Consider the following 25,021-nt stretch of genomic DNA (forward strand, 5'->3'; position numbering starts at 1 on the left):
CTTTCAAAGTGGTCACCTGTCAGGTGGGGTTGGTCTGAGGAGATGGTTAAAAGAGGGTAGGACACTGAACCCCAGTGGGCCACAATGTGGAAGGTGCTTGTTCAACAACACAGACAACTCATTCATTCTTTCACCCATTCAGCATTCCCTGGGGACACACTCAAACTTATCACTGTGCTAAGTCCTTCCTTAAAAATATCCGAGGCTCCCCGGCAGCAGCACCCGGAACCTGTGCTGTTTCTTTACCATCTGGCACCTGCTTCCCTTGCCTCACCATTGCCCCCGCCTGTCCCCTGACAGCATAGCACTTCATTTCTGACTTCACTACTGTTGCCTCCTCCAGGAAGTCTTCCCTGACTACCCCCTTATCAACAGCATCACCCATAACTCCTTCCCCACCCTGTATTTCTTCATAATCCCTGACAGCATCATTTAAATGCATTTATTTTTTTTCTTACCTCCATCTCTCCATTACAAATGTCCACTCCATGCCTGTCTTTTTCATAGCTGAGTCCCAAACAGTTATACATGGCCTGGCACACAGCAATAAATGTTTGTTGATTTGCTGAATGAGGGATTGAGATGAGCTGTGGCTCATACTTGTCATTGCTGCCCAGCACATGCAGGTTTTCAGAAGAGATGGGGAAAGGAGGAGATAACCCTGTGGGTCTGAATCAGGAGGTTGGTGGGTACAAGTCCTGGGATGAGGTCCAGGGTCGGCCCCACTGCAGATGGGGAGGCCACCTGTGAGTCCATCTGGGGACACTGTGGCAGCCAGGTAGACCCAGTCCCTGCTTTCAAGGCCAGCATGGGAGGCAGATGACGATGAATGGAACAAATACATGATATAGTATGAAATGCTGACATGTGCCAAGGAGAAAAGTAAAACGGGAAGACAGTGATGAGGGCGCAGGCGGGGCCAGGGAAAGCCTTAAAGGAGGGAGTGTTACAGCAGGAGCCTGGATGGAGAGACGGCAGTCCCAGGCAGAGGGAACAGCCCAGCCCAAAGGAACACAGTTGGCATGTTCAGGAAACAGCAAAAATTCGAGGGCAGTGGAGGAACGGAGGGCAGTGATATGGGCCAGGAGGAGACGATATGACAGGGGCTGGGCTGTGATGGGGGCTCCATGGCAGAAGCCATTGGAAAGTTCAGAGCAGACCCAGGGAGGTCAGACAAATGGAGGCAAGGCTACCCTCTGCTTGGTGAAGAGGAAAAGCTGGAGACACCCAGGGGAGAAGCAGAGACCCCTGTGACCGGGCCACTGCAGGTGCCGGATAGAAGGGGACAGGGAGAAGAGCTGGCCGGCTCGGGATGTGTTAAAGGCAGTTGTCAGGACTCGCCCAAGGACTGGGTGTGGGGTGGAGAGAAGGAGGGGGTTCCAGGATGACCCCTGGGTGTGGGGCCTGAGGCTTGGGCATGGCACGTGGGGGGCAAAACAGGCCTGCCAGGCCAGTGCACATCTGGTCTTCAGTCCAGGCAAGTAGGCTGGCTGGCAGGCAAGGACAAGTCCCTCATCACTAGAACATCCTGGCCAAGCTGTCATCCGGCTTCCGCTTGTACCCCTGCGGGGGCGGGGAGCTCACCACCCAGCCAGGGAGTAGGTTTCCTTGTCATAAGCTCATCCTTTGCATTCGACTCCTCTCTGCTTCTTGAGTTCTCTCTCCACCTCGAACCAGCCCAGCACCACTCTTGGAATTCCAGAATCCATGAAAGACAACAAGGAAAGGGGTAGAGGGAGGGAGGGAGGAGGTGTGGGGACAGGCCAGGTTCATTGCATGCACAACCTCACTTTCTCCTGTCTTAGTCCATTTAGGCTGCCCCAACAAAGCACCATAGACCAGGTGGTTTAAACAATATGATTTTATTGTCCCACGGTTCTAGAGGCTGAAAGTCCAAGATCGAGGTGCCAGCCTGGTTGGGTTCTGGGAAGGGCTCTCTTCTTGGCTTACAGACAGCCACCTTCTCATAGTATCCTCACACTGGGGAGGAAGGGGTAAGAGGAGCAGTGGGGGAGAAGAGTGCTTTCTGGGGTCTCTTCTTTAAGGGCTCTCACCCCATCAGAACAGAGCCCTGCCCTCACAAGCTGATCACTTCTCAAAGGCCCATGAACGACCACATGGGGGCTTAGGGCTTCAGCGTATGAATTTGGGAAAGGGGAAGCAGTCCGTCTATAATAGCCAATCTCTCATATCCTCCCCCAAGTGATAGTCTAGGAAGCAGTGGCTCAGAGAAGTGAATGGTCTTGCCCAAGGCCCCCCAGGAAGTGCATGAAAGAGTCAAGAATCAAACTCAGGTTAGTGCCCCACCTTTAGCCCAGTCTCAGCATCCCCTGCAGAACTGACCAGGGAGATTCCTCTGCTGAACCTCCAGATCCCAGCAAGTGCAATGATGCCAAAGCACAGCCCGTTGGTGTGAAGATAGGGCCAGATGGTTGTCAGGCCCTTCTGCCTTAGGGGCACCTGGAGAAAACAGTTTGGGGTGTTCGGTCAGTCTCCCCAGAGTCAGTGGGGGCCCCCCTTTCCTGACATCTGGCCCAGCTAGGGCAAAAATCTCTGGTTGGCTGATCTCTGTCCCAGTTGGAAGCTCCCTGCATCAGGGCGTTGTCTGCTTTGTCCGGGCAGGACTCCAGCATCCACACAGCCCTCAGCACACAGCAGATGCTCAGTTAACGCTTCGGTGCATGTCTGAATCATGGGGTCAAGTCATGACCTGGTCTGTCCCTTCCTCCCTGGTAAGAAGGAAAGGTCATCAAGCCCTTTTAAAAAAGTAATAATAATAATCAATCAATCCATCCATCAAGCCCAAGGTTTCCGTTGCAGGGACCAAGAGACCGGGCGGGCATGCCAAGTTGAACTGGGACAGGGCGCCTGCGTCAGCCCCACTGTGAGCCACTGATAAGAGGGCCTCGGCTGGCGGATCCAGACGGCTTGTCCATCAGCCTATTAAACACCATTCTTACAAGTTTTTTTTTCCTTCCCCCTTTTCATTAATACGCAGGGTGAATAGAACATTGAATAAAAATCAGCCCTTTCTGCACAATTGCAGGATTGAAAGGTAACTGTCAACAGAAGGATTTGGGGGACAAAGGGACTGGTTTCGGCGCTTAGCGAATGATTTTCAGCTTGTCATTTCAATGGGCTGTGTTTTTCAGAGATTGTGGGGTGGGTTTTTCTTTTTCTTTTTTTCTTTTTTATTTCTTTCTTCTTCTTTTTTTTTTTCTGAATAGCATTTATTACCATGCTTTAAAAAAAAAAAATTTGTGTTCTCTTTGCAGCCACCGTTCCTTCACAGATGCTGTGATTTTCCTGTTCTTAGGTCTCCTGGATGCTGCTTTCTCCAAAAATAAAATAAGATAAAATAAGACACAACAGATCTGGGAGGCCAAGGAGGGGAGAAGATGTTTTGTGAGTGGAGAGTTTTGAGGTGGGGGATAGAGGGTGAGGGGGCTGCAAGGGTGGGAGGTGGAGGGCAACGCTGGGAGCTTCTCTGCAGACCTGGGGCTCGACCCGGCCAACTATCACCTCAGACCTCACTGGTGGCCGTCTTTTTTTCTCAGGGTAGAAGTTAGTGACTCACCCTTATTCCCCCATCCCTCAGAGGAGTCAGGGTCCAGCAGCCCCCTCAGTGGCAAGATCCCACATCATACTCAGGGCAGCTGACGAGGGCTCCAGATCTGTAAAGATGACATGTCCCATGCTGTGGTCCAGTGGCCCTCCGGCAAAGCTCTGCTGTGGCAACTCGGCGTCCCCCATGGTGAGCCTTCCAAATGGACAAAGATACCTAGTGACAGGATATGGCCCAGAAAGCACAAACACATTTGTTAGAGCCTCAAAATAGTAGCAGCCACACCTCCAAGTAAGCAAGCATCCTTTTAAGCTCCCTTAAGAGGAGGTGACCAGGACTCAGGATGGAGCATGAGAGATCCAGCCATAGCTAGGCAAGTCTGTTTCAATCCCTAGGCTTCCATTTTTCTCACCTGTGAAATGGGCCAATAGGACCTAATAGTGGCTCAAACTTTTTATTTTTATTTTTTGTCTTTTTAGGGCTGCTCCCACAGCATAAGGAAGTTCTCAGCCTATGGGTCCAATCGGAGCTGAAGCCGCTGGCCATCGCCACAGCCACAGCAACGAGAGAACTGAGCTGTGTCTGCAACCTACACCACAGCTCACAGCAATGCTGGATCCTTAACCCACTGAGCAAGGCCAGAGACTAAACCCTCATCCTCATGGAGGCTATGTCAGGTTCTTAATCCACTGAGCCACAATGGGAACTTCAAAACATTTTCTTTTTTTAAACCCTAGAGCAAGAGGTTGTTAGCCACTAGGAAACTGTAAATTCAGACCACAATGAGATATCACTACTCATCTGTCAGAATGGCTAAAATAAAAAACAGTGACACCACCAAATGCTGGTGAGAAGGAGGAGAAAACAGATCACTCAGACATTGCTGATGAGAGAGTAAAATGAGGAAAACAGACTAGCAGTTTCTTCCAAAAGTAAAGACTGCTATACAACCCACAGTTTCTCCCCTGGGCACTGATCCCAGAGAAATGAAGGCTTAAGTTTGCACAAACACCTGTGTACGAACATTTACCACAACTTCATTCCTAATAGCTCCAAACTGGAAACAACCCAGATGTCCTTCCACAGGTATGAGTGAATCAACCAACTGTGGTACATCCATCCAGTGGAATACTACACAGCCCTAATAAAGAGGGAATTATGGAGACACACAGCCCAGATAAATCTCTAGAGGATTCTGTTAAGTCAAAAAAGAAAATCTCAAAAACTTATATCCTGTGTAAATCCTTCTAGATACCATGGTTAAGCCAGTCAAGTTATGGAGATGGAGAACAGATAGGTGGTGGCCAGGGGCTAAGGAGGAGGTGGGCTGGGAGGGAAGTGGGTGCAACTATAAAGGGGCAACAGGAAGGATGGGTGTGGTGATAGAAATGCTCTGCATCCTGACTGTCAATGTCAGTATCTGTGTTGTGATGCTGCACTAGACTTTGTCAAGAGGTCATCACTGGGGGAAACTGGGTATAAGGGGACATGAGATCTCACTCTAGTATTTCATACAACTGCATGTGAACCTCCAGTGATCGCCAACGGAAAAGTTTAATTAAGAAACAGAGATAGGAGTTCCCGTTTTGGCTCAGTGGTTAATGAATCTGACTAGGAACCATGAGGTTTTGGGTTTGATCCCTGGCCTCGCTCAGTGGGTTGAGGATCTGGCATTGCCGTGAGCTGTGGTGTAGGTCACAGGTGCAGCTCGAATCTGGCATTGCTGTTGGTCTGGCGTAGGCCAGCGCCTACAGCTCCCATTAGACCCCTAGCCTGGGAACCTCCATATGCCATGGGAGCAGCCCTAAAAAAGGCAAAAAGACAAAAAGAAAAAAAAAAAGAAACAGAGATAGAGGAATTCCCTGGTGGCATAGCGGTTAAGGATCTGGCATTGTCACTGCAGTGGCTGGGGTCACTGCTGTGGCACAGTTTCAATCCCTGGTCCAGGAACTTCGGCATGCAGCAGATGCAGCCCATATATAAAGAAATAAAATAAAGATTAAAACCACAGAGCTCATTTTACAAATAGAATGTTCTCCCATCCATGATGTGTGTCAGGTAAACATGGAGATGGCCTTGATAAATCAGGGTCCTGGCCCGCAGCCTCTGTCTTCCAGGGCACCCACGGTTTAGAAACCCATCAGTTGTAGGACCCGTAAGGTAGCTCCAGCTCTGAAATCCCCAGGTCCTAGGGGATGTCGTTGGTGGATGGGCCAGCCTTGGGTTCCCAGACCTCACCTGTTTGGGCTCCAGAAGGCCTCTTGCCCCTTTGGCTGCTATGGCGACTCAGCACCTGGGCCCTTCGAGGATTCCAGGCTGGAAGGGAGTGGATAAGACATGCCAGCCCAGGCAGGGGCCGCAGCATGATCCTGGTGCACTGGGCTCTGTCCCCACACTTCTGTGTGGCTGGGCCCTGCCTTCCCTGCTCCTGGCCCCACCCCTACTACACACCTGGGTGAGCCCAGCCTGGCCCTCCTCCCACACCTCAGTCCATAGAGTCAGACCCTCTCCACCTCAATTCGGCCCCACCTTACAAAGGTGCTATGCAGGAGTTCCCATTGTGGTGCAGCGGAAACGAATCCAACTAGGAATCACGAGGTTCCTGGTTCCATCCCTAGCCTTGCTCAGTGGATTAAGGATCCGGCGTTGCCATGAACTGTGGCTCTGATTCGACCCCTAGCCTGGGAACCTCCATATGCCGCAAGTAGGGCCCTAAAAAGAAAAAAGAAAAAACAAAACAAACCAAACAAAGGTGCTGTGCTGAGCCTGGCAGAGTGTGGGACCTTCCAGAGCAGGGGCCAGGAGCAGTGCCCACCATGCTGGATTCAATTTTTCCTTCTCCTCTGGACCTCCTGCATCATCGTCTGTATCTGAGAACACACTCAGTCCCATCACCAGGACTTACTGAGCTCTGCTTCTGGGGGCGCTGTTCTGAGTGCCAGAAGGGCTCTTGTGAATGTGAGAGGCTCAGCTCGCTCTCCTGTAAGGAAACTGGATGTTAAACCAATAAACACATAAAGGAGAAAATTCCACAGTAAAACAAGGTGATGGAGCAGGAGTGGTTGGCGGGGTGGTGATGAGGGAATCTCCGAGAAGGGGAGGTTTGAGCAGGAGACAGTCATGCGAAGGTCAGGGGAAGGACTTTCCAGGGGCCAGGAGAGTACATGCAAAACCCCTGAGGCCCAGGCAAGCTCAGCATGTTTGCGTTAAGGTGTAGTCCCTCTATACCCACTTTGGTAAGAGTTTTTGTCATGAATGGATGTTGGACTTTATCAAATGCTTTTTTGGCATCTATTGAGAGCATCATGCGGTTTTTTTACTTTTCTTTTGTTAACGTGGTGTATGACATTGATTGATTTGTGCATGTTGAACCCTCCTTGTGCACCTGGGATGAATCCCACTTGGTCATGGTATACGATCTTTTTTATATGTTGTTGCATGCAGTTGGCTAAAATTTTGTTGAAAATTTTTGCGTCTATATGCATCAAAGATATTGACCTATAGTTCTCTCTTCTTCTTTTTTTTTGGGGGGGGGTAGTATCTTTGTCTGGTTTTAGTATTAGGGTGTTGGTGGTGTCATAGAATGTCTTGGGAGTGTTCCTTCTTCTTCAATCATTTGGAAAAGTTTAAGGAGGATGGGTATAATTTCCTCTTTATATGTTTGGTAGAATTCGCCTGTGAAACCATCTGGTGCTGGACTTTCATTGGTAGGAAGTGTTTTCATTACATATTCAATTTCGTTTCTAGTGATCAGTCTGTTAGGTTGATCTATTTCTTCTTGATTCAGTTTTGGCAGGCTGTAAGTCTCTAGAAAGTTGTCCATTTCTTCTAGGTTGTCAAATTTGTTGGCATATAATTATTCGTAGTATTCTCTCATGGTTTTTTATATTTCTGCACTATCTGGTGTGATTTCTCCTTTTTCATTTCTTATTTCATTTACTTGGTTTTTTTCCTCTCCTTTTCTTGGTGAGTCTGGCCAGAGGTTTGTCAATTTCGTTTACTTTTTCAAAGAACCAGCTCTTGGCTTTACTGATTTTTTTTCTATTGTTCTTTGAATCTCTATTTTATTGATTTCCTCTCTGATCTTTATGATTTCCTTTCTGCTGGCTTTAGGGGTTTTTTTTGTTTGTTTGTTTGCCTTTTCTAGGGCTGCTCCCGCAGCATATGGAGGTTCCCAGGCTAGGGGTCCAATGGGAGCTGTAGCCTCCAGCCTATGCCAGAGCCACAGCAACACAGAATCCAAGCCGAGTCTGTGACCTACACGACAGCTCATGGCAACGCCGGATCCTTAACCCACTGAGCAAGGCCAGGGATCAAACCCACAACCTCATGGCTCCTAGTTAGATTCGTTAACCACTGAGCCATAATGGGAATTCCTGTTTATTCTTCTTTGTCTAATTCATTTTGGTGGTGGTTTAAGTTGTTGATTTGAGATTTGTCTTCTTTTTTGATGTAGGCCTGTATCACTATGAATTTCCCTCCAAACACTGCTTTTGTGGCATCCCATAGATTTTGAGTGGTTGTGTCTTCATTATCATTTGTCTCAAGGTATTTTTTAATTTCCTTCTTGATTTCCTCATTGACCCATTTTTTTTTTAGCAGCATGTTGTTTAGTCTCCATGTAGTTAGTTTTTTCTCATTTCTTTTGCTGTGGTTGACATCTAGTTTCATGCCATTGTGGTCAAAGAAGATGCTTGATAAAATTTCTATACTCTTAAATTTGTCGAGGTTAGTCTTGTGCCCCAGTATGTGATCGATCCTTGAGAATGTTCCATGTGTTCTTGAGAAGAATGTACATTCTGATTTTTTTGGATATGATGTCCTGAAAATGTCAATTAAGTCTAACTTTCTATTGGCTTAGCATGTTTGTGGAACAGAGACAAGGCAAGTGTCTCGGATGGAGGGGGCGAGGGCAGCATTGCAAGACCTGAAGGACCTGGAGGCCAAGGGTGATGAGGGGTCCAGCTTTCCTTCTCAGGGTGGGGTGAGCATCAGAGGAGCTGAGCTCATGAATGCTTTGAAAAGCTCACTGTCTGCAAAGGAAAGACTCTGGGAAGGCACAGACAGGATGGGACCTCCCAGGTGAGTTTGCACAGATTCCAGGCACAGGTGAGGTGTCCTTAACACCCACAACCTCTAGCCAGACTCTAACCAGCTCAGACTCATCAGCCTCTTTGTCCAACCCTGGTGCTGCCAATGGCCTGGACCTCCCAGGTGTCACCAGTGGTCATGGCCCAGCCTGTGGGTGGAATTAAGGCTCATTTTTCTGGATTTGGGGTCCCTTCCCCAGTGAGGGCTTGGAGCCTCTTGAGATGCTGCTATCTCCCAAGAGTGCCACATCAGCCATCCCCCTATCCTTGCCGCCATGCCCTGAACCATACAGTCTGGCCCCCGTGGCCACCATCCCAGGCCATCCCCCAGAGAGCTGCATTTTATTAGTACCAAAAAATTGAGTACTATGATTCATAGGACGCAGGAGGAGTTGTCTCAGTGCCCCCTGCATATTGACGGAGAGAATGTAATTACAGGCTAGGAAAGAATTTGCCTGTGGTCTTCTGGGGGAGTGAATTCCTTCTGCCAGCCTCCCCACCCCACTCCCCACACACCCCACTCCATCCAACCCTGGTCCCCATGCTGGGTGGGAGACACCCCATAAGTAGCTTGTTACCTCCTGCCTCCTGCTGGCAAACTTGGATCAGTGGCTCCAGCATGGTCCAAGTATCCAGTCATGGTGACTGTGGTCAGACCCAGGATGCTGTGGGCCTGGGAACCTCCCTGGGGTCCCTTCTGATCCCTAGGACATCACTCATAATGATTAATGATGTTTATTGCCTGGCACATGCTTGATTAACACTGGATGGATGGATAAATGGATGGATGGGAAGAAGAGAGGGAGGGATGGAGGAGGGAGGAAGAAAGGGAGGAGAGATGGGTGGATGAATGAGCAGATAAAGGGATGAACGGGTAGATTCTTTTGGAGTCAAACAAACCCAGATTTAAATTCTTATTCCTCCACTAACTTATCTATGTGATTTACTCAAGTTACTTTCTGTCTCTGACCCTCAGAGGTGAGGTGTCCTTAACACCCACAACCTCTAGCCAGACTCTAACCAGACTCTAACCAGTTTCCTCAGCTGTAACCTGGGGGAGGTGATGCTTAGCTTGCTGTGAGTTCTAACAACATTTTGCATATAACTGGTCCAATTCTTATCACACCAGTCTCAGAGTTTCCTGGCAGTGGCTCATCTGACACACAGTAGGTCCTCAGGAAACCTTCATGAGAGGTCTCACTTTTAGGCCTAAGATCACCTGGCTTTCTTGGGGCTCTGAAAGCCCTTTCCTCAGTGAACTCAGGGGAATTTCTGAGGTCGACTCCCATTGGGGGTGAGGGGAGCCAGACTGGGGCCTGGCCCCTGCTCACCTGAGGGTAAGGCAGACACCTGCCCCAAGGCTTGTCCTTCTCTGGACTCCACAGGCCTGGAAGGTCCCAGCATAGCACACATCTCCCAGCCAACATCCTTGCAGATGGGACTCAAGGAGGAGGAAGCAGCAGCCCTCTCCCTCCAGTCTCCACCACAGGAATTGTAGGAGCAGAGGTAGGTCCATGCACTGACCTCCAGGAGACCAGTCACAAGTTCCCAGCCACCCTTCACACAGTGAAGGGGATATTTGGGAATCTGGCAGATTTTCCAAGTGACCTTCAAACCCACTCTGCTTGAGTAAAATTCAGGAAAATTTCCAGGGCTGGATGTCACCTGGATGGGGGCCTTGCTTGGCTGAGACCACTCCAGTGGTCGTATGAGTAAGCCTAGTGGATGAAAAGAAAGGTATGGAATCATTGTTCTCAGCTCTTCTGCTGCTCTTAGCGCACTGTCAGGGGCTCTGCTGGGGAGACCAGCCACGTTCCAGGTTGAAGCTGCCCTATTCCAAAGTCCCCAAGGCCTTCTCTCTGAATGGACCCAGAGCCTCTATCCAACACTTCCTTCCAGAATAAAGCAGTAGAGAATTAATTCTCTTCTTCCTGCGGATGCATCCTCTAACAGGGCTCCAGGAAAGGGCTCTCAGAATAATTGAATAATCCCGGACGAGTGTGAACAGCAGTGAAGGAGGCATGTGGAGGAGGAACCCAAGGTGAAATTTATTTCTGTCAACTGGTGGTCTATTTCCCTGATACTATTTCCTTGTATACAGATAAGGAGTTATCTTAAATGACCATGTCTTTTTCAATTTGTACTTAACAGTCAATCCCATTTTCCTTATATGATACTATCGCAGCTGGATGAAAAATGCATTCAATAATCCCTAAGGATCTTCATATATCAATATCAAATGGTCTGAAATTGACCTGTTATAAAATCCAGTCCTTCAAGCTAGCAAGAGACTAAATCAAAAAGAAGCAAATTTTAGCGTCTATGGTGTTAAGCATAAGCCAAATGCTCTAGGACCAAAGCTCATGTTTCCCAGGGCTTTAATGAGAACAAATTCTCAACATCCATTAAAACCCCCTCAAAAAAACTACCTGGAAGAAGTATCTGGATTATGAATACAACTGTCTAATGAATGGGGCTTCTCAGCCAGATAGGCCTGGCAGGAATACTAAGGAGCAGAGAGGGCAGTTAACAAGATCCATCCAGCAAAAGTTCTTAGGAACCAGAAGTTTGTGGTCCCAAGAATGTTGTAGACTCCAATGGGAGTGCAGCTTGGTCTCAGGAGAGAAGGCTCAGATGCACACTTCATGAAATTACTTGTTCCTGTGCCTTGATTCCTCCTCAGCAATACATACGTGAGACGCATTCTTGCAAAGTTCCTCTGATGACTAAATAAAATGAAAGCCACTGTTCACAGCTCTTCACCTGCTCTTAGCAAGTCATCAGGAGCTCTACTACTAGGAAGAGCAAGTTTCTTCCTGGCTTCTAAAGTGTCCCAGATTCACCCCATTAGTATTGAAATAGATGACATTGCCAAAGTCTATCTTACTGAACCTCAGAATAACCCTCTGACATTAGAGATAGAGAAAGCAAAGCTCAGGGCAGGAAAGGGACTTGTCCGAGGCCACATATCTAGTGGCAGAGGTGGGATTCAAGGCCTGGCCCTCCTAATCCAGAGATTATACCCTTAATCACTATACATTTTATCTTAGTAGTTGCATAATTCGTAGTTGCCAGTTAGAGAAAGGAAAGGAGGAGAAGGATGGTGATACAGATGATGCTACAAGGGGTCTGGAAATTTGGTGCAAGAGAGAGGAAGGAGAGAGCAGGATGGTGTCTGCATGGTTCACTACTGGGTCCTCAGTGCCAAACACAGTCAGGGCTTGGTGAATATTTTTCCAATGGATGGACAGATGGATATAGAGCAAACCAAGCTCTGGACATCACGTTGGAGACTAAATGTTCTGCAACTCTGTCCGCTCCCAGGGGACATGTCATCCTACACTTTCAACCAGGGAATCAAGCCCCAGAAGTCATTTACTCCCCAGCCCTAGACCCCCTCCCAGCTCCTTTCAGTTGTCTCACCATAAGGGGGCCAGGGGGCCATAACTTCCTACATGGACCCCCAAAGTGTATGAGTGTATCCTGCCAACATTAAATCTGAGAAATTGAAAAAACAGCCAAAGGGCAAATCTAAACACATCCCTAGCCAATGCTGGAGAGTTAGATGAGCCAAACTCCTGTTAGACATTGGGCAGTGGGTAGAGTGGGGGTTTCCCCCCAACCCATCATCCAACAGATATCCTCTAATATAAAAGTCCAGCCAACCTAGCAGCATCACTGTGTACCATGCCCTTGCTGAGCAGTTTGTGGGCACCCCCTTTTTTTTCTCTTTTTAGGGTTGTACCTGGGGCATAAGGAAGTTCCCAGGCTAGGGGTCAAATAGGATCTGCAGCTGCCAGCCTACACCAGAGCCACAGCAATGTGGGTTCCAAGTTATGTCTGTGACCTACACCACAGCTCATGGCAATGCCAGATCCTCAACCCACTAAGCAAGGCCAGGGATCGAACCCGCATCCTTCTGGATCGTAGTTAACCGCTGAGCCACGAAGGGAACTCCATCATGGACATCCTCTTGCCAGGCATCACAGTAACCCATTAGGAGAAACTGAGGCAGGGGAAGGTTAAGGAAGCTTCTGAGGAGACACAGATGGAAGACAAGTTTGAACCTGCATGGGGTCTGCCATCCTGAAAAATGGGCTGGGGTGTGACAATTCCACAAATATTAGTATATTATGGTATTACCATCACCAATACTTTGGTGGAGGTGCATCTAAAGCTACCAGATCAAAAGCAAAGAAGGCTTCCTAGAGGAGGTAGCATCTAAGGTCTAAGTCATATTCAATAGCAATGGCCACATTTACTGGAAGTTTCCCAGGAAATGGGTAAAATTATATTGCTTTGCCTGCCAAAAGATATTTGAGCCAAAGAATGCTCTCCTTTGAACTCTTTAAACTCTAACCATAACACCCTCCAAAATCTTCCCATCAGATTCAGAATACAGACCAAACTCTGTCATAGCCTCCGGCTATCCCATGGTCTCTGCCCTTCACTCACTCTACTCTAGCCACATAGGCCTTCTGCCCATGCCTTGAACACTCCCTGGCCTTACCTGCTCCAGGACCTTTGTACATGCTATTCTCCCCAGCCACTGTCATGCAGTAGGTGTTCCATAAGACTCGATAAATGAATGAATGAACAAATGAACCAAAGGCTTACGAATTGAAAAGACTGCTATCAGGTAGAGGAATCAAACATCAGACATCCCTTGTGTGGCTCTAAAAGACAGAGCCGGGAAAAAATGGGAGGGTGGGGTGGGAGGGTAGAAATAGGATCGTTACAAGGATGATTTATCCCAGGAGAGAGAGCCAGAGATGGCTTCTTGGAGACCTAGCCCAGCGGAGCCCAGATGCATGACCAGGAGGATGCTGGGTCAAGGGAATGGCAGACATAGAGTCTTTGCTCAATACTGTGTGTTTTTCAGAGTGGCCCCAGAAACACCCAGATCAGCATCTCTGGGAAGTGGTAAACGGGTATTAAAAATACTGGTGCCCTGGGGCCATTCTCCCCAAACTGCCGAATCAGAATCTTGGAGCTGAGGCCTGGCTATCTGCATTCTCACCAGCTAATACAGGAGGTTCTAAGCACATCAGAGTTTGAAGAATGCTGCATTTCTCAAAGTCAGTGGGAAATTCAGAGCCAATCCCCACTTCCTGAGAAGATCCTGACAACCCTGCCCTGTTTGGTTCAGTCAGACTTGGGCTGCCCCTGGGTCTCCAGACTGAGCCTCAGGAACTTGCTTGATCAGGGAGGAAGATCTTCAAACACCATGCAGACATCACTCATCCTGTATGGTGGTGGGAGAGCTTTTCTTTTTTAAAGAGAGGCGGGAAAAGAAATCCCTGATGATTGACTGCATTTTTGCATCTTCCAGCCGTTTGTTGCCATGCGATGTAGACATTTGCCTGTCAACAAAAACGCCATCGGTTTTACAAACACACTATTCCACTGGTTTTGTCAGGGGAAGTGTTTTGACTGGCTTCACTTGTTGAGGGTCTGTGCACTGTCCTGCCCTGACCAGCTGCCATGTAGACGCGGGCTGCCCCAGGTTTTCTCTTCCCAGGCGATCTCCATGCCTTCAGACCAGCAGAATCCAACCAACCTAAGGACTGGGTCCAAGAGAAAGAGCAGGATCAGGAAACCAGGCCTGGAAGCATACTGGTTGGTTAGTCCTCAAGCCTTGGACAAGTCACTTTCCTTATCAGAGCCCCACCTTCCTCCTCTATAAAATGGGAATCAGCCTGATACGCATTATGAAGAGGAAATGAGATCATCTATGTAAAGGAGGTGTGGGGTGGGGTACCCAGCCTCCAAGAAGCCCCCGGATTGTCCTTGGCTTCTGCTATTCATGCCTTTGTGTAGTTCCTTCCCTCACTGAATCAGAGCTAGCCTGTAGGATCAAGAGAATATGGTGGGTACAATGCTGTGTGACTTCTTAGGCTGGGTCTTAAAAGCCATCATAGCTTCTTGGATAACTCCTTTTGGGGGAAGCCAACCACCATCTTGTGAGGAGGCTCAAGCAGCCTTAAGGATAGACCCATGTGGAGAGCAGAGGTACTAGAGTCCCTGACCCCTAACCAGCCATGAGTGAGCCACCTTGGAATTAGACTTTCCAGTCCCAGTCAAAACTCCAGAGATGATGGTCCCAAACACATGACTGCAACAGTAAGAGAAATCCTGAGCCAGAACCACCCAACCCAGCAGCTCCCACATTCCTAATTCACAGAAGCTATGAAAGATAGTAAATGATTATTGTTTTATGCTCCTAAATCTTAGGACGATTTATTACACAGCAGTAGATAACTGATACACACAGTAATGGGCATAGATAGATAGACAGATAGATAAACCAATATATTTATTTCTTTTTAGGGCTGTACCTGCGGCATATGGAGGTTCCCAGGCTAGGGGTTGAGACGGAGCTGCAGCTGCCAGCCTACACCATGGCCACAGCAATGCCAGATCCGAGCCACATCTGTGACCTACATCTCAGCTTATAGCAATGCTGATCCTTAACCCACTGAGTGAGGCCAAGGATTGAGCTCACATCCCATGAATACTAGTCGAGTTCTTAACCCTCAGAGCCGCAAAGGGAACTCCAGATATGCCGATATCTATTTCTTCCTATGCACCAGACATTCTGCTCAGTGATTTACATACATTTACATAGCTTATTCCATCCTCACCCCAAGCCTGTGAGGTAGGATCCAGCAAGAAGCTTGTTTTAAAGATGAGGCCCAGGGAGATAGAATAGCTTGCCTGAGATCATGCAGCCTGAAAGTGACAGAGCCAGGATTTGAACCCAGGCCTGCCTGTCTGACTCTATAACCAAATTTTTTTTTTTGGCTATGCCCATGACATTCAGAAGTTCCAGGACCAGGGACTGAACCTGCGCCACAGCTATGACATGAACCTCAGCAGTGACAACCCAGATCCTTAACCCACTGTGCCACCAGGGAACTCCTAGTACCAATTCATAATCATTATATTGCATTCCAGAGAGCAATACAAATTGTTATTATCACTATTATTGACTTTTGAAAGGGTATTTTTCCCCCAGTGGGAAGACTAAGAAAAAAAGACTCCAAATTATCTTTGTGCACTGCCCCCGCCACCCCCCAGTCCTTCATGGCAAATGGGACAAATTTCAGATTCCCCTGTCTTCAGGACATAAAATCAGGTGGCCTCAGGTGACTCTTTGGAGAAAGCAGAGATGGGTGAAGATTCCCAGGGCCGCTAGGCAAGAGCAGCACACTCTGCTGCCCGCACAGCCTGCCTGCCTGCCAGGGCTGCAGGGGTTAAAGAGAATTGCTCAGCTGCAAGAAAACCTCTCCAACGGTGTTAGAGCAGGGGAAAAAGGCAAAATGATTGTAAATTCCGCCAAGGGAATTCTGCCATGAATCCGGCTCACCTTTCGCAAACCCCCCCACCACCCCCCGCTCTGTAGCCCTCCGCCCTGCCTGAGAGGATAACTGACCTTTGGAGAGAAATAATGAAAAGAAGAAATTCCTTGGAGAAAATAATGTGTCCGGGCCCCAGTAATGAGATCGGCTCCTTTTATGTTGCCATGACGACGGCAGTCATTTTATAATACAAAATACATGAATGGGTGCGGGCGGGGGTGGCCTCGCTAACCAGGGAGGGGGCACAGGGCAGTGGGGAGGGGGTTAGCCTCTTGCCGGCTGTGGTCTGGGGGTCGGGCAATGGCTGGGGTCAGGGGCCACCGTGCCTCATTTCCCTGGAGAAGCAGGCCTGGCTCTGGGAGTCTTCCTAGGGTGGGGGAGGCCCTGGGAGAGACTCAGCCTCCAGAGATCAGGGTTGGGGGCGGCGGGGGGCAAGTCTCTGGCATATTAATAATATTAACTATAAGCCCCATTTTCTCTGGGTGTGTTTCTCTAGGACAGAATTTTTCTGCTTCTGCCTGAGGGAGGGAATAGTAGCTCCGTTGTTCAGATGGAGACACTGAGGCTCAGACAGGTGTCAGGAGACTTCCAGAGAAAGAACACAAAGAGAGGAGGGAAAGGGAGGAGATGGGGAAGCAGGGGAAGGAGAAAGGAAAGAATGCAGGAAGGGGAAGAGGAGAAAGGTAGGTAGAAGAGGCAGCAGGGGAGGGTTGTGGAGCTGGGAGTTTATGAGAACTGTTTATTCCTGTGCTGTGTGGCCTTGGGGAAAGCACTGTCCCTCTCTGAGCTGCAGCTTCCTGGTCTGTAAAAGGATAATCAGGGAGGCACTCAGTAGGTGCCCTGGCTGGTGAAGGAGGAGGGAGGGAGAAGAAGAAGGGCAAGGACCCACCCCTCGTCAAAGTGTAAGTTTACCCTACCCGCCTCCGCCACCCTCATCCCCGCCCCAGCCCTGGCAGCAGCTGCCACCGTCTGTCTATTCCTTGCCCTTGAAGGCCGGCTCCGAGCTCTGTCACCAGCCATGGGAACCAGAGGCCAATTCCAGCAGGGACCCTCTGAGGTGAACACAGCAACAGCCCTTAAAATAACAGTCCGGTCCACTTTTTATAGGTCTGAGCTTGGGTGAGTGGTACAGGGACCAACTATAAGGATTTTTGTCTGAGAAGAGATATTAGCAGAGGTAAGCATGGTGTCTGCAGAGGACCTGAGGTCTGCTCTAGAGGGAAGGCCTGGAGGACAACACCACACATCGCCCAGCGGGCTGGCCCGCAGCCAGAGCCAAGCCGTGGGTCAGCGCCCTGGGCTCTGACTGGCCACTGGCCTTTGAGTGAAGCCGGGCGATCTCAGTGCACCCCTTTGTCTCTCTGCAAAACAGGCTCAACATCCAACAGCCAAGAGCTTCCTGTGCCAGCATCTCTGAATGCTGTACATCTGTGAGTTCTTTTTAAGTCTCACAAAATGTGGTCATCCCCATTTTACAGATGAGAAAATCAAGGCTCAGAGAGATCAAGCCACGTGCTCAAGGTCACCCAGCCAGTGAGAGGCTGGCCAGGGGATATGCGCTCACCTCTGCCTCCCACAGGAGCCCGCAGTCCTGAGACTGTGATATTCTGCCTTCCTGTGCCTCCTTGTGAGCAGAGGGCCAACCTCCATCGGTCCACAGCGCTGTGGGCGATGTCCTCGCCCTTGAAATCCCCAAACTGAGTGGAAGAGCCTGGGGTGAGATGGGGAGAGGCAAATATATCAAGAGGGTGAGTACTGGGGCCAGTGAAACATTTTTTGGAGAAATTCCATCTCGCTGGTCAGTAATCCCAGAGCAAAAAATATCTTGGGGCATAAAGGAAATGTCAGAACAAGCCAGCTAGCGAGAAGGCAGCACGATCCTTTCATTCCTTTCTTCTATTAGGTGCTGCTGCTGCAGGAGTGGGTTGCATCAGATCTAAAAAGTTATCCAGCCAAGATTTGCAGGACCTGGTGTCTAAGCCCAGTCTTGCCACTCACCTGGCAGCAGGATGGCAGGCCTCACTTTCCCCATCTGCAAACTGGGCATTAGATATCTCTGGGATTCCTTTCAATGCTAAGTGTCAAGTGTCCCCATGACACCCTTGTGCGGCCAGGCTGGCCCTGCTGTCCCCATTGCACAGATGTGGAAACCGAGGCTCAGAGAGGGCAGAGGGTCAGCTCAGCCCCAAGTCCTACAGTGGCTTCCAGCTGGACTCAGGCTTAGGGCTTGTACCTGAGAACAAGACTTAGTTCCCTAGGCTTTGGTCCCCAAGAGGTGAGTGCTGGTGACCTTGCAGGGCAATGGGTCCCTTTTGGGTGTCTGGGTCCTCTAAACCTGGACGGACATCTGGAGGTAATCTGGCCACGCCCTCAGCCTCTGGGTCTCCAAGACATCCTGGGGCGTCGAGCACATCTGGTCAGCTGGCAGGAGCCACAGCAAACATCTGGGGGAGAGAAGGAGGAAGGGGCGGAAGGAAGCCGATGCTCCCAGGGTCTGGGGGACAGAGTCCTGGCCCTGCTCCAATGGGCCAGGTGAGTGCTTTGGTTTCAGGTCCTGGAACAAGTCTGCATGTGTCTGTGTCCGAGCATGTATGATGTTCCTGTGATTTTGCGCGTGTGCAAGTGGGTGCGTGCATGTCCAGGTGTATGTAATGGCGTCTTAGTGCTAAAATCGGGGCTCAAAAACCAGCTCCACCGCTTCCTGGCTGTGTGATCTTAGGCCAGGCGCTACACCTCTCTGAGCCTCTACATCTGCTTTGAGAGGTAGCGGACAAAAACAACTACCTCATCCAGTGTGTGAGGTTTGCTGAGTTCATGCACAAGACGGATCAACCCTGGCCGCCGCAGAAGCTGCATAACCAGCCCTGATTATTCGATTATTCCTTTTACTTTCCCGTCCGTTGTGTCTCTGGGGCTGCGAAGTAACCTCCCCCGCAACCCCGCCCCAGTAGAGCCGGCCGCTCTCTCGCTCGTGAGCCTGCCTGCTGCTCACCCGTAAATTCAAATTCAAGAACTGCCTGCCACAGGAATGCCGTATTTCTATCATCTCCCAGACAGCGTCAGCCTTTTCAGAGCCGTTTCCCTTTGGCTCATGGCCAGGTTTAAGAGTTTTACGAAAATTCCCAAGACCTTTTGCCGTCTCAACTTGAGAAGACAGGGCTGCTGGGGCTGGAGAGAAAACGAGAGGCTACTGAAGGCAGGAAGCAAGCTGCATTCCTGGTCCCAAGGAGGTACACCGGCCGGCGGGAGGCTCCGAAAGGCCGAGACATTCTTCTCCGAGTTAAAAATATGCAGCTGCAGCACAGGCCTCTGTGATTGAAATCCATTCCAAAAAGCAGAAAGGTACAGCAGCCTCCATGTTCGGGCTGGAAAGCAAAGGAGGTGGGGCTCCCAAAGCAGAAAGCCCCCAGCTGGCTGTGTCTGTGGTAGCCTCACCCCAGGCAGCAGCATCCCTGCTATAGGGCCCGGTCACTCTCTCTGAGCACAACACCCAGATCTGGGCTTCAAATCCCAACTCCACTCCTTCCTTGCTGTGTGTCCTCTGGAGAGCTGCTACACCTCTCTGAGCCCCCGTTCCCTTAACTTTAAAGTGGGACCCAAAAGGCATGTGTCTGAGGATAAACAGAGATGGCATCTGTGAAGCTCCACCTGCTGTCATCTGTGGGTCAGGCAGGACCTACCCCTGGGGGAGCTTTGCCTCTCCTGCTGCAGGTGTGTTTGAGGAACAAGGGATGCCCCCAGGCCTGGGAGCCCCGAGGCCTGAGCTGTGCTTGCTGTATGGCTTTGGGCATATCACTGACCTTCTCTGTGCCCCTCTCTGTGAAATAAGATGGTTGAACTAGATCAGCAAGTCCCAAAATGAGTTTTAAACACTCCAGTGGCCAAGAGATGCTGGTATGGTACGTGGCACACAGGCAAACAAACAAAAAAACCCAACCCCACTTTTTTTTTTTAATTTTTGGTAATCCTGAAATAGTTGTCTTAATACATATTAAAAATATCACCACTTTCATCCTGGGAGGTCATGAATCTTGTTGCTAAGGGTGAGGATAACATCTTTTTTAAGTGAGTTCATGTAAAGTTGATTGGAAGCATGACATTGGATAAATCACAGAGCAAAAAACGTCAGGGTGGTCCCAGGAGGACCAAGGTTGGGGAGAGACTCCCTGGATCGTCTGCAGAGAAATTCAGTTCAAATCCCGGCTTCTCCCTTTGCCAGCTTCAAAGTCAGGAGGCTCGGTTTACCCCTCAGTGTGGACCCCAGGGGGCACCAGGCGTGGGTGTGCCCCCATGTGCCCTGTGCAATGCAGTGGGCATCACACCCATATTACCCCCATGGGTACTGCATGGGTGGCCCAAGGATGGGTCATGTGTGTGTGCCCCAAAGTATACTGTGCACATGTGTGAGCAGGGAAGTGGGGGGGAGAGGTTATGTGTGTGGTTGTAGGGGTCTTTGAACAACCTCTGATAAGATTTTAAGCTCACCTCCCCTGATAGCTCCCATCACAGGTAGAAGAAACTCTGAACTCCACAGCCCAGCCTGAGGACCACTTTGTCCTACCATCTGCCCACTGCTCACGGCCTGTGCCCTGGAGGTTTGCTCTTCTGGAACAGTCTGCCCCCCTCCGCCTCGTATCCTCCCACAACCAGCTCCTTCTCATGCTTCGCGATTGCAATGAGGCCTTGTATGGGGTGGGGGGTGGTCTCCCTGACACCGTCTGCCATCGAGGGATAACCCTCCCCCAACACGCATCACAGACCTTCACCTTCACAACCCTGGTATGTCCATCACAGCCCTTCCTCCATAGGAATGAGTCTGTTCTATGTGCTTTGTTTTGGGTTCATTGAAGAGTTTGGCTCCTCCCTTAGACTGGACATTCCAGGAGGCGCTCTTCTGCCTTTCTCCGAGTTAGGAAAATACACTCACTGGGCTGAGTTGGATTGAGCGTGTGTGTGTGTGTGTGTGTGTGTGTGTGTGTTTAGGCAGGCTGCATGCTCGGGGGCTGGTGTCCATGTCCTCTGTGTCTGTGTCCATCTCAACCCAGATGTCTGTCAAGATCACGTGTATCTGAGAGAGTGAGCATGCGTGTCTGGGAAAGATGCTCTGGAACTAAATCCGCAGGCTGGAGTCCGGGAGGTGCCTCCCTGCCCCCACCCCGTGCAGGTTTCCTGGTTCAGTCACTGAGGGTAGAACCCCAGGTGCAGGGGAGAAAGGCACCCATCATTGTGGGGCCCTGAGTGTCTTGGTGCATGACCTCATTTTGCCTTCCTGGCCTCTCCCAGGAAGGCCCACGAGTCACCCCCAACTTATATATGAGACCTCAGAGCTCGGGAATGGGAGTCAAGGTCCAAAGCCTGCCCTGGGGCCTGAGCCCCTAGGATCCTCCTGCAGGGGTCAGAGTCTTCCAAAGAGAGGGGAGGGTGGGGGGGCCGAGAAGAGAACTCCCCGACTCCAACCCCCACCTGGCGCTTGATAGCCCATCCCCACTTGTGACAACAGCGGCAGCTGGCCCCTACCCTGATCCAGATGTAGGAGAGTCTCTCCCAAAATACTCGCCCTGTGAGGTCAGAGGCCCTCCCATTGTTAACAGAAGGCCCTGCTCAAGCTAGGAAGGAGTTCGCTCGAGCCTCCGCCAACGGTTTACCGGTCCCTCTTAGCTCGGGAAAACTTTCCCCTTCACCTTCATAGAACCCATTACTCAGGTGGCTCTAAGCAGGGGACAGAAGCCTGAGGGAAAGGGACCAGGGAGTCCTTGCCCCTGCCTCCCCCTGCCTTCACCCCCATGGAAGAATTTTCTAGATCCCTGCTCTTCTTGTGCACGCTGGTCTACCTATGATTTTGTCTTCTCTAAAATCACTGATTTAGGAGCTCCCATTGTGGCTCAGTGGGTCAGGAACCTGACTCGTATCCATGAGGATGCGGGTTCAATCCACGGCCTCTCTCAGTAGGTTAAGAATCCTGTGTTGCTGTGACTGTGCTGTGGGCCGGCAGCTGTAGCTCTGACTGGACCCCTAGTCTGGGAACTTCCATATGCTGCAGGTGTGGTTCTAAAAAAAGAAAACAAATAAATAAAAATAAAATCATTGACTTGATGGGAACCGGAGGCCCAGGGAAGGGATGTGACTTACCTAAAGCTGACCTGGGAATTTTTAGTAAAGTGGGAGGTGTCTGTATCCTCCACCTCCCAATCCAGGGCTCCTTGTAAGTCTCCCTGTCTCGCTGAGGATGGGGGAGGGGTGCAGGTACCTGCAGGGACCAGGAGGAAGAGGGGCCTTAGAAGGACAAGGGTCAGGTGATGGGCAGGAGAGGAATGACAGGGCCCCCGGGGGATCTCAGGGAACACATGGGCCCAGCAATCACGGCGAACATCAGCCTTATGCAGGAGGCTCGGTGGGTTCCGTCCCCCCATCACCGAGGCCCATCCAGGTTCCCTGAAAGGCAAAGCTTTGTCATATTCAGATAAGCTCAAAGAGGGTCCAGGCTCTCGGGTGGAGCATGCCCACGGCGGGAGGGGTGGGGGTGGGAGGGGGTGGGTGGGTGGGGGAATTAAAGCAAAGCAGACGACGAGGCAGGATTCAAACCCAGACAGCCCGGATACAGAGCCTGGGTTTTCACTCCATCCTACACAGCCAGGAGGAAGGTCCTTGGCTGGCACTAGAGGGAAAACTCTGGAGTTCTGGTGGGCTCAGGGTGCTTGCCAACACCCACATCAATGGGTTTCCACCCAAGGGACTCGCCCAGACAGGAGGGGGAGCAGCTGCTGGGTCCAAAGAGCGTGGAAAAGGCCAAAAGTCAGTGGGCTCGGAGTGGGGCCCAGATCCAGCGTTGCCCCAGCAACCCTGGACAACAGCCTCACAAGCAGGATGGGCCCAGGAGGAGGCAGGAGGGGAGGGGCCCTCCTAGGCCAGGGATGGGAGAGTGTTTGGCAGAACCCAACAGGTTTGAGGAGCCAGAAGCCAGTGTGACGCTGGCTGGAGTGAGAGAAGCCTGAACACAAACAGGCTCAGAGCCATCAGGCTCGGGGCAATTCCGTGGGAGGGGATCTTGGCCAGGGTCCAGCCTGCAGTCCCGGAAACCCAGAGCAGGGAGGGGCCTTTAAAGTCTCCCAGTCAAACCCTTTCACTGGTGCCAGGAGCCATGTGAATGATTTGTCTGGAATCTGCTTGCATGCTTCTGATGACAGGGAGCTCACTCCCCGTCTCAAGTACAGAAAAATCTGCCTAATATTGAGCTTAATCAGCTCTCACTCATCCCTCCATCCCTTGGACCATGCCGAAAAAAAGTCTGAAAAAATGCTCAGGTCCTATTTTGAAGGGTGCTGGAATGATCCAGGTGTGTAAGCCTAAGTTCCCCGTTTGGGCTGATTCCAGAAAGAGTGTTTACACAGGGCAGCCAATGGCAGTCGGCGAAGTGATGCTCGGGTGTTGAAACCAAGGTGAGATAAAGAGAAAAGCACAGAGGCAAGAGAAAAGGTCAGAGGTCAGAAGGATGGGCGCAGGTAGAGGCAAGAAAAGGTGAGTGCACGGTCCAGGAGAAAGGTTTGGAGTCATGGTCTCATTGTTAGATCCCACGGGACCTTAGCAGGAATGACTCAGAGAGCTTCACTGAGCCAGAGTCAAACCCCTGCAGGGTGGTGAGCCTCCATTGGGTCAGGTTGGGGATGACAATATTTCTTACAAGAACACAGCCACCTCGCAGTTTCTCACAGCATCCTTGCAAGGGCAGACACAAACCCGTTTTGCAGATGGGGACACTGAGGCGAAGAAGCATCTGAGGCAGAAGTAGACTGTGAGTCTTCTCGTTCTGTGGCCACCCTTCCCCATCACATACCTCTAGAGGGCAGAAGAGGCAGGAAGAGGCTGGAGCTGCCTGGCTCTTTGGGGAAAATCTGGGCTGCTGAATAGGTGGGTTGAGGCCAGAATGTGAAGGGGAGGAGTTTGGACTTGCTCTTGTAGACATGGGACGCCGTTGGGGGCAGGTCTCAGAGAAGGAAGCAAAGAGCAGTGGAGAAAGGCGGTGGCTGAGGCTTGGTCAGCAGCTTACTTCCTCACTGTGACCTCAGCCCAGTACCCCAACCTCTCTGAACCTCTGTGTCCTCATCCATGACACAACCGCAATAAGAGTAGCTGCCCATGTGGTTGTTATGGGTATGATGAGATGTAAGTCCTAGCCCCTTGCACACAGCAAGGTCACTCTTATCACTCTTGAGAAGAAGCACCTCTCTAGCCTCTGATTCTGCAGCTAAGCCCTCCACCAGGAGCCTCATCTCTGACGCTCAGCTCTCTGCCATGGGCATGGGGTCCAGGCAGGGGAGGTGTTGGGGAAGCGGCTGCCTGGTGCTGCACCCCGAGTCTCAAGCCAGCACCAGCAGGGTGAGGTGAACCAGATCTCTCTGGCTGTGACCTCCAGGACTGCTCACCAACTCTTCTCAGACACATTTTCCCAGCTCCCTGCTAACAGCCTGTCCTGCTGCCATTTCTTCAGTGTGGTAAGAGGAGCTGATGATGTACTAATTTTTGTAATTTGTTCACACCCAGGGCTGAAGAAAGATGGAAGCTCCAGAAATCATGGCTTGCTCTCATTTATCCATCTATCCACCCATCCATCCATCCATCCACCCATCCATCCATCCATCCACCCATCCATCCATCCATCCACCCGTCCATCCATCTACTCACCTTTCTATCCGCCCCATTCACTTATCTCTAACCCTTTCACCTACTCATCCATCCATCCATCCACACATTTACCCACCAGCCCACCTACCCATCCACCCACCCACACACCCACCATCCATTCGTCCCCGCTTTCGCTCAACCAATGTTCCTTGAGCGCCTCCCCTGTGTATCCCACTCCCAAAACATCATGGCTGAACAAGATCGACCAGACTCTCCCAGAGTTCACAACCTGGCAGAGATCAATCAAATAAACAACGGAATCATTGCATCTTGCCTCTAACCCATCCCTGCCCCCAATCCAGAGAAAGCCTGGGAAAACCCAAATT

The 25,021-nt window shown here is 50.5% G+C and overlaps 1 long non-coding RNA gene across 4 annotated transcripts; it reads right to left on the minus strand.

Moving 5' to 3' along the window:
* Positions 1-3,166: 3,166 nt before the first annotated feature.
* LOC110256761 (uncharacterized) lies at positions 3,167-19,390 on the minus strand. Of its 4 annotated transcripts, XR_014827780.1 has the most exons (6): positions 16,091-16,207; positions 9,987-14,222; positions 9,234-9,359; positions 6,471-6,545; positions 3,578-3,781; positions 3,187-3,331 (listed from the first exon to the last, which is right to left on the minus strand). It is a non-coding gene; the product is annotated as an uncharacterized LOC110256761 (long non-coding RNA). The 4 variants fall into 4 exon arrangements; XR_014827778.1 differs by lacking the exon at positions 9,234-9,359 and having other exon boundaries at positions 3,167-3,331; XR_014827779.1 differs by lacking the exon at positions 9,234-9,359 and having other exon boundaries at positions 3,195-3,335.
* Positions 19,391-25,021: the final 5,631 nt, after the last annotated feature.

This window comes from Sus scrofa, chromosome 14 (genome assembly GCF_054392235.1).
Source record: "Sus scrofa isolate SSC_HxYL_T2T_F1_AM1 chromosome 14, Sscrofa_HxYL_maternal_Yorkshire_Landrace_v2.0, whole genome shotgun sequence".
Taxonomy (NCBI): Eukaryota; Metazoa; Chordata; class Mammalia; order Artiodactyla; family Suidae; genus Sus; species Sus scrofa.